Below are 9,014 nucleotides of genomic sequence, written 5' to 3' on the forward strand. Positions count from 1 at the left end.
ATGAAAAAGACGAAGCAATGCGGTTTAGGTCAGTTGGAAGGTGATACGGGCACTTTATCATTTTTTTTCTTTACTTACCATACTGTGCTTACGCAGTACTTATTTAAGATGGTCCAGGTCGTTTGCTCCTTTGATATGAATGACATTCATTCCTTCATCTTTGCGGATGAGGATTTTCCCATTCGTATGCCGGACAAAACGATAACCGCTATCTTTTGCCCTTTCTTTCGCAGTTCGAAGCAAGTCTCTGTTATATCAAGTCATATTTTCCTGGGTGATGTGCGGTTCCCCATTTTTCGCTTTGTTCTTAGCTTTCAGCCATGAGTCTCTTGTTGTCTGTCTGGTGAAACAAGTGATTATTCCCGGCGTCCTATCTTGTCGAGCAGGCAATATGTGTATTGTTTGAATGTCTTCTGCCGTTAAGAGCGGGACTTCTTGTTTCGGGGCAATTGCGTTTAATAAGGAAAGTAGATATTCGTTGGGTGCAACCGCAATGCCGTGTATCTCCAAGTTAAGTTTCTTGCTTCGGCACTCAATGCCATTAACATCTTGTAGCTGTGTTTGCACTACTTGGGTCATGTCGTCCTTTGCTTCTAGTTCCGCTACTTTCTTCTTCAGTGCCTTGATCTCAGTGTGCTGGCGGGAAACATGTCTTTCAAATTCATCAAACTTCTTAGACATATGTAGTGACAAGATGTGATGGTGTAATTGGTTATTTGAACTATTAAAGAATCAGAAATATATATGATCCGGTGCTTTTCATTTATTCAGTGACCACAGGTACCATGGCCTTATTTATGGTCGCTACGGTACACTGCCAAAGGGTGTACGGCAAATGTTGGCACGTTCTTCCGAAACACGTCATCAACACCGCGCGCGTTCGGTGCGAACGCGGGCAAAATGCCGCCGCCGTCGACAACAGTTCTGCACGTTGCTGGCGCTGCTCCCCTCCCTCCCATCCCCCACGGCCTTTCGCGCGACGGAAGAAGTCGTGTTTGCGCTCCGCCGTGCATTCACTCTCCGCCGTGCGTTCGCTCCCCTTGAAAGTTCGGTCCGGATCCCGTGAGCTGCTTCTCCGTTATGTACTTTGTCAGTGTCCCCGTGCAAGCGCGCGTACCTCGCCCTAGCGCACTTTTACTCGCGCATAAGTCGCGTTTGCTATCCGCCGTGCGGTCGCTCCCAGTGAAAGCGCGCGTCCCTCGCCCTCGTGCGCTTTCACGCGTACATAAGTCGCGTTTGCTCTCCGCCGTGCGCTTGCTCTCCACGGGCGTGTTCGCACGCCCGTGGTCTGCGAAGAAGTTTTGCACGCTACGAGAGTGAGAGAGAGAGAGACGCATTCATGGAGTGGGTCTGGTGGAACGCGTTGTCGGCATTGCAACGCGGTGAAACGTAGTGTCGGCATTGGAACGCGGTGTCGGTGTTGTAAGCTGCGCTATGCAACGTGCAGTGACAGCCGTAAATCCGAGACGCGCGTAAAGAGATTGTCATCATCAAGATGAAAAGTTCGCGCGCACTTCCGGAACATGCTGGGTTACGGTCGCCCAGCTTCGCTTTTTAAAGCGTTGCCCAGGCGAGTGCTATGTTAAGTGTTTTTTTAGGGGCGAAGCACCTGAGGGCCGAGCCTTGTCCCCCCCACCCCTCGTAGTCGTCATCGTCCGTAGCTCTGGTTTGCATGGAGTCCGCTAGGGGCGCTGCGGTGCACAAGGGCGTTCGTTCCCGACGCGCGCTCTCTTTCTCACTTCAGCCATGGATGATAACGGTCGGTGCACAAGTGCGTTCGTTCCCGACGCGCGCTCTCTTTTTCGCTTCAGACATGGATGATAACGGTCGCTTCTGATAACGGCGCGCCCGCTATGGATGAAAAGGCGAGAGTGGCGGCTCAACTGCAAGCGGAGTCCAGGGCTCGCAAAACTACTGCAGCACGACGACGCCGACATGCGGACCCGGAGCTGAGGGCTCTCAAAGCTGCAGCAGTACGGTATAACGCCGGCAAGCGGACTCGGAGCTGAGAGCTCGCGAATCGCGAGCTTGAACCGAGCATCGGCGCCACCAACCTCAAGTAGAGAACCCTTCCGGCGTTTTGCCGCCGCTTCCCGCGCTCTCGCCGCCTCTGGGTCCGCTTGCCGGCGTCGGGAGATTCACGGTTACCTGAATGATCCCCCGGTGCATCTCCCACTCATCATCATTCACTTCGTGGTTATGCGGTATTTTTTTCGTTGTCCCAGCCATAAAATTTTTCCAGCGAAGCTGTTAAGGGCTCACTCTTCGATGGTCGCTTCCTGCAATAGAAAAAAAGCTCTCATTGCCTGTATGCTGTACGTGCGAGTGAAAGCGCGCGAGGGCGAGAGACGCGCGCTTTCACGGGGAGTGAACGCACGGAGGAGCGCAAACGCGACTTCCCAGTGGAAGGGGAGCGGTGGGCGAGGAGGGCATCGAGGCACCCTAGTACAGTGACCCTAGACCAATGCTACTAGATTATCTCTGGCAAAGTAATCTAGTAATGGTGTCCTAGACTGTGCGTGTGCGTGCCCGCTCTCCCACTGCGGCGCATATGCGCAGCCCTGCCGGCCTCTGCCGCCGACTCTCTCTTGGCTCTCGCCCGCCTCTCCCCGACAACGGCCTTTAGCCGTTCCTTCACGTAGCCAGCGTTTTGACAGCGGTTGTGTGCGGTCACACAAACAACGCGCGCAACTGTTGTCGATGGCGGCGGCGTTTTGCCCACGTGCGCGCCGAACGCGCGCGGCGTTGGTGATGTGTTTATGAAGAACGTGCCAATCTTTGCCGTACACCCTATGGCGGTGTACCATAGCGACCATAAGGCCATGGTCCCTGTGGTCACGAAATAAATGAAAACCACCGGATCATATATATTTCTCATTATTTAATAGTTCAAATAACCAATTATTCCATCACATCCTAATAGTCATAATTGGAAATACATAATTCCCACCATAGCCACCATAGCTTCGTTGGTCTTCCATCTCCACTCCAGTGGAAGGGATGACAGTACTTATTAAACTTATTTTTCCAGCATAGAACTATGTCAAAAATATTTCAACGTGTGTAGATGACAGAAAAGTTCCGTTGGTATGCCATAAATGTAGTAAATAGGCTTACGCGTGATTTCTGAAATTGCATTCAAAACGTGCGTCTAGTATTTGAAACAAGATTGATAACAACAGCAAATTTGCGCACCATTTCATGTGTAACGTCAACGTCTTTGAGACGCTTGACTAATTAACGTTTTGAGGAAACACGGGCCACGATCGAGGTAAGTGAATACGAACAGCTGTGAAAAGCTTCCACCACGGCCATGAACTGGCTTTCCGGCATTCTCATCGCCTGTCAAGAGACGGCAATTAAATGAGCAGGCGCCTTAGCAGTCTCTCGATATTCCTGCCGAACGGAGAGATCATGTACGTGGAGGACTGATAAATCTTTTGCCTAATATAAGTTCTTCTTAATTTCTTTCTTTTTCTGATTAAATTTGCACGCAGGACATTGTGCAAGATATGTCCTGAATTATATTTTCGTTCTTTTTCTGAAGTGCTCCTTAGTTTCAAATCAATGCTGCCTGCATCTTCTTTCACTGTTTGTTGTATTTTAGCGTTGATCATTATTTTTTCGACGGCCCATTAGCAGTTGCGACATTGTGCTTTAGATGAACCGGCTGACATTTATTATCTGCAAACTGAGCAGATATACAATGTAATCGTGATCATTTCACATCTTTATGTATTATAATATCCAAAAGTTTATTAACTGCAAGTTTTTGCATACTCGTATTAACTACACCACATTTGTTCAATGCCTACATTTATTACCCCAAATCTCCTATGAAAAACAAGGGTGGACTCAGGGGCGTTGTCTGGACAGACTGCATGCAGCTAATCTTCATTCTTCTGGGACCGACAACTGTCATTGCTAATGTCATCGCTGGCTCAAAAAGTTCTATTGGCGCTCAACAAGCGCTGCATGAGCTCGACGTGCGCAGATACATAGCCAAGTAAGTGCCACTGAAATTTTGTATATTCTAGAGCGTGGTATGCTTTGACTATAATTTACTGAAGCCACCATTGTTTGGTCAGTGGGAATACTTCCCCTATAACATATTTTTAGGAGACGTGCTTCACTTTGTTAAAGATGCAAGCGAGCTCCCTTAACGGGAGCTCGCTTGCATCACTAACAAAGTGATAATGCTTGATGAGCTTATATCGTGTGATATGCGCCAATATATGTCTTCAAATATGCTTCTAAATGATAACCTGTGTAACTTGCACACTTAATTGTGCATGTTTTCAAGCGCATTTATATTAATTTATATCTTCAGTAGATTACCGGAATAAATATCATGTGGTACGTCCCAGTCCAATCACAGTGTCACATCACAGTTTAATCGCATCACAGCCTAATCATTTACCCTGCGGAAAGATTTGGATGTGAGACCAGTTTTAGCTGGCACTGAATAAATCAGTCTAAAATATATTGGTCGCGTACACTATACAGCACAGTGTCACATCTCACACCTTTGAAATTCAGGCTGCGTGGCCAGGCTCAGGAAATGTGCCTGCTTTTTCCCAGCATTTCGCTCCCGTAAGCTTCTGATTCTTCCAGCACATTGCAATGCCATGCTCGTGAATATTTTATCATTCGAAATAAGGCTTTTTGTGTAAGTTTGCATAAGGCGAGTTTGATGCAGCCTTGTTGTGCGAGTGGCATCTTCATAAGCTGGTCAAATGTTCCAAAAGTGCGGTGCTTCACTTTACTTGGTTACTTATTATGTTAAATTTTATATCGGGAGGTATTTTACTAGAGCTCCAATTTACAGGTGTACATGACAACAAAAACTTCATGGGAAGCTAAGGATCAGCGACGAGCGATGGGACGAAAAATGGTGTGAGGAACCTTAAGAGACAGGATGATTGTGGTAGAGTAAGAAACGGCAAAACTATGTAGCAGATATTCCAGTTTGTATTAAGACGTTGGTGCGGTCATTTTCACTGCTGACGTAAGATAAGCCGATTTCTTCAGAACAACTGAGGGTTGCTGACTCTGCGATTAAAGTTTTACCAAGAACATTGTACGCCCAAACAATAAACAAAATTACATTTTTGTAGTGCGTTGCAAGCTCTAATCGGCTAATTGATACTAAAAGATGCATGCGCCTGTCTCGTAAGGTTTATATGTCATCGCTAGGGTGCAAAGTACCTTTCTGCTGATTCAAGCTTCACCTCAGGTGCTCGCTTTCCATTAAATACTGAACAACAAATATATTTGCACAGCAACTAAGATATAGCTCCGGTCGGACCTGTTATGGGTGTCAGGTGATTATTAAAGGCAACGCAAGTGTTTAATATTCTATCTATACATTTCGCGTACTGTCATCAGCGCATTACTGTAGATATTTGGATTGCTATGACATAATACAGGGCGTACAACTCCCAAAGCATGTGACTAACAGGCATAGGGGACCACCCATCTCTGAATGACGCCAGAGGAACGACATCGGGGTTGCAAGCAGCCTCGCCGGCCCGTTCTTCCTGGCATTTCTGTGCTGTGCACTGAATTACATCATCGTTGGTTGGTGGTGTCTTATACATCCTTGCACCGTAACTATGCGGTGTATGGAGTACGGTTCACTGCAGTTCATTTTTACAACCTTCATTGACCTGTCTGAAACCGAAGTAGCAGCAAGGCAGTAAAGCGACAACGAAAAACGCTTGTTACTTGAATTTTATTTTTAAAAGAGAGGATGAGAGAAAGAAAAGGAGACGGAAAGGCAGTTAGGTGAACTAAGTGCTCTTAAAAACTGCTGACACTGGAGCAGTAATAAACATAGGGAAATCAACTGTTGCAGTGCGTAACGGCTCATAACGACGATTCACAAAATTTGAACTGCAAACATAAAACTGCCTTCTGGCGCGCATGTCAATCAATGCACTGCATATCATAAACGTAACAGAACACAGACAACATAAATAACGTGAAACCTAAAAATACAGGGCAATGCGCGTATCTACAGAATCGTAGGTGGTAAACAGGAAGACAAATAAAAAAAGAGCTGAAACCATTTACACTCATAACAGTCAGATATAACGATATAACCTGTATCAAGGCGAGTGAAGGTCACTATAAGGTAACTATTGTTAACATATATTTTACATTTTGGGGGACATAGTTCAATCGTATGTTAGCGAAAATAAATATTGAAAGATAATTACGTACTCCTTTTCTGTTTTCTCTCTCTTTCAGTGTGAAATTTGACATAAGTCACGACGAGAATGTCTGGTCATCTTTGCTGGCGTCCACAACTCTTTCTCTTTACCGAGTCGGCTTAGACCAAGTGACTGTTCAAAGGTGTATGGCTTCCCGTAACCTTAGCGATGCGAGAAGGTAAATATTTACCTTTCTTCATATTATCAGAAATTCCACATAATTCCAATTGTATTCGATTGTAACAACAATCTTTAAGAGCCTTATTAAGAAAGTCATAACTAAGTTCGACAGATATTCTAATCTAGCCGTCACTGCAATTCATTGCACAGGCACAAGCTTTCAAAAATGCGGTGTTTACGGGTTAATTAGTATTATATCATGTTAAGTTGAGCGCAATAAAGGCGTGAAAGACGACATGAAGTGTGATTGCACAGTGCTGGGAAATGATAGTTTGTCGCCCGAGAGTGGCATGTATTATATGTAATTAGAAATGAAGGTAACATTCACTTTTCTTTGCGTGCTCTCTCTCTCTCCGCTATATTGTGCATAACCTAGTGTATTAAATTCAGCACTACCGGGACGTTGGAGGGCTCTAATAATAAGAATCGGTTACATCTGACAGAAAGAGTTGTTTACAGTATAAATAAGTTTTATCGAGAACAGAAATTCTAACAAAGCGATGTAAGTGGTGCGCTTGCAAGCAGGACCTCCGTTTGCATGAAAGACTAAAAATAAATCGGGTGACAGACATCAGGAGCGACTGAGGCCGACAAGATCAACAGCCTTAGAAAACGTGTCAGTCTGCCCGACTAATACACATCGTACGAATAAAGCAAAGGTATTTATTTTCTCATAATTCTCAGCTCCTCGCGCACCTCAAGGCCTTTTTTACTGGTATATATTGATAGATAAAAAACAGCCCAATAACTTTTGATGGCTTTGCCGGATTCCACCAAGCCATTTCGGTAAAAATAATTGCATTGTTATGTGAGTCTTAAGGCTATTATTCTCCCAGCTTAAAACTGATAATGCTGTTGCAATAGAAATATTGACTTTTAAGGGAAAGCAGCAACGCAGAACTTCCGATAAGTGACAAGTCTAACGTGCTAGCTACCTATGAGAGTTTCAGCACTATAAATACTTAAAATTCCAAAAGTTAGCTTTCGAGATATGTTCCAGAAGGAACAACACGCGTATTTCAAAACAGGACACGCAGACGAGCGATCGACTGTCGACAACATAACGTTAATACGTATCATACGCGCACTCACCCGAACACATACAGATGTAGCATCAGTGTCGACTAAGAATACTGTTATGATAAATTATTTCTCGCTGTTACGTTAACTGATTAGTACCAAAGCTGCTTGAATGCAAAATGCACAAGATGCATGTATGAATAAATCTGCATCTTGCTCACAAAATCCTAAAAAGCGTTGTTGTGTGTGGACGTTCTCGTTGTCAATAAAAGAGCATCACAAACATGTCAGGGTCTATAAAACAGTTCCAAAAGCACGATTGTGCTTTCGGTGTTTTCTATAAACGACTAATAGACCAAACTTGTTTCTAACAGAATGCTTTCTGAAAACATAGACAGCACTAGGTCTAATATAGTGCCTAGTTCTTGTTAACCTGCAAGGAAGTACTTATGTTGTAATAATGTGCGATTATCGCCGGAAAGACTCCCCTTTGTTGTATTCTCCACGCAGAACATTGTTCATGGGGTCATTCATGCTTTTCACCGTTTACGTCGTCAACTTATGTCTGGCTTTGGCCTTGGTAGTGTGGTTCTGGGGATGTGACCCGAAGCTCGCCGGTGCAATCAATAGTCATGATCAGGCAAGTGTTTGGTTCAACTGAAAGCTAAGCTACATTGCGAGCAAATCTCTCAATACATTAGAGATTAGGTATTTGTGTTATTTGCTATGCCCCAGTAGCAAATGCTGGTAGCGCATTCTGACAATACATTCTCTTTCATATCCTGCGTGACAAGATGTGATTATTTTGACGAAAGTTCATTCAATGTACTAATGCAACTTGGTAAAACTGTTGGGCATGTCAGAGCTGGTGTCATTCATGCTAAGTTGGAATTTCTTTTGCAATTTGACCAGTTATGGAAAATACCAATGTTTTGTTGCTAGGAACAATCCTCTTATATCGCGGCTGTTGAAATGGCAGCAGGCCTATAGGCCATCATTCGAATGTTTCGTCAGCAGAAGCGCTGGAATCTGAGAATGTGACGACAGAACCGTAGTATAATCTGAGCTATAGTTCGCGGCTTAGGTGGCAGGCGTGAGCCGAAGAGCATGGCGCCGAAGTAAGCGTGGACGTCACCCTTGATGTCGTCGTGCGGCTTATGACTACGTTACGTCAATGGCAAGTCTTCTGCTACGTATATCGGGAGGACATACTATAAAACCTCATACGTGAATCAATATATAACGAATAGTTTCGCAGCTACAGTTATCTGCATTCCGACGGACTAGCGCTTGATGTCTCGGGCGTTGAACTCAAAAAGCAATGGGTCGAACTGCGGCATTCGATAGATGGCTTTAGCATGCCGTGCAGGAGAGCGGTCGTGTTCGCACTTTCGCAACAATGAGGAAGTCGCCATCACTGTCATTTGCCATCAGTCGTCGTGAGCTGTAGTGATCAGGAAAATATATTCCGGAAACCTGCCTCTTGTCCATGGCCTGTTTAAATGTTTAGCTTCAAGTCAATGCGTGCAGACTTTGGACAAGAGGCAGTGCAACTTGCAAAGAATTATATCAAAGCCTTGAAAGGAATCTCCCCACCTT

General features: G+C 44.9%; 1 long non-coding RNA gene across 1 annotated transcript in view; it reads left to right on the forward strand.

Moving 5' to 3' along the window:
• LOC119462262 (uncharacterized) overlaps positions 1-8,049 on the forward strand; it is a 30,895-nt gene extending 22,846 nt beyond the window's left edge. Inside the window, exons 4-6 of the long non-coding RNA XR_007468352.1 lie at positions 3,849-4,006; positions 6,253-6,393; positions 7,926-8,049. This is a non-coding gene — a long non-coding RNA (uncharacterized LOC119462262). The remainder of the gene's footprint in view (positions 1-3,848; positions 4,007-6,252; positions 6,394-7,925) is intronic.
• The last annotated feature ends 965 nt before the right edge of the window (positions 8,050-9,014 follow it).

The sequence above is a fragment of the Dermacentor silvarum genome, chromosome 8, assembly GCF_013339745.2.
Source record: "Dermacentor silvarum isolate Dsil-2018 chromosome 8, BIME_Dsil_1.4, whole genome shotgun sequence".
NCBI lineage: Eukaryota > Metazoa > Arthropoda > Arachnida > Ixodida > Ixodidae > Dermacentor > Dermacentor silvarum.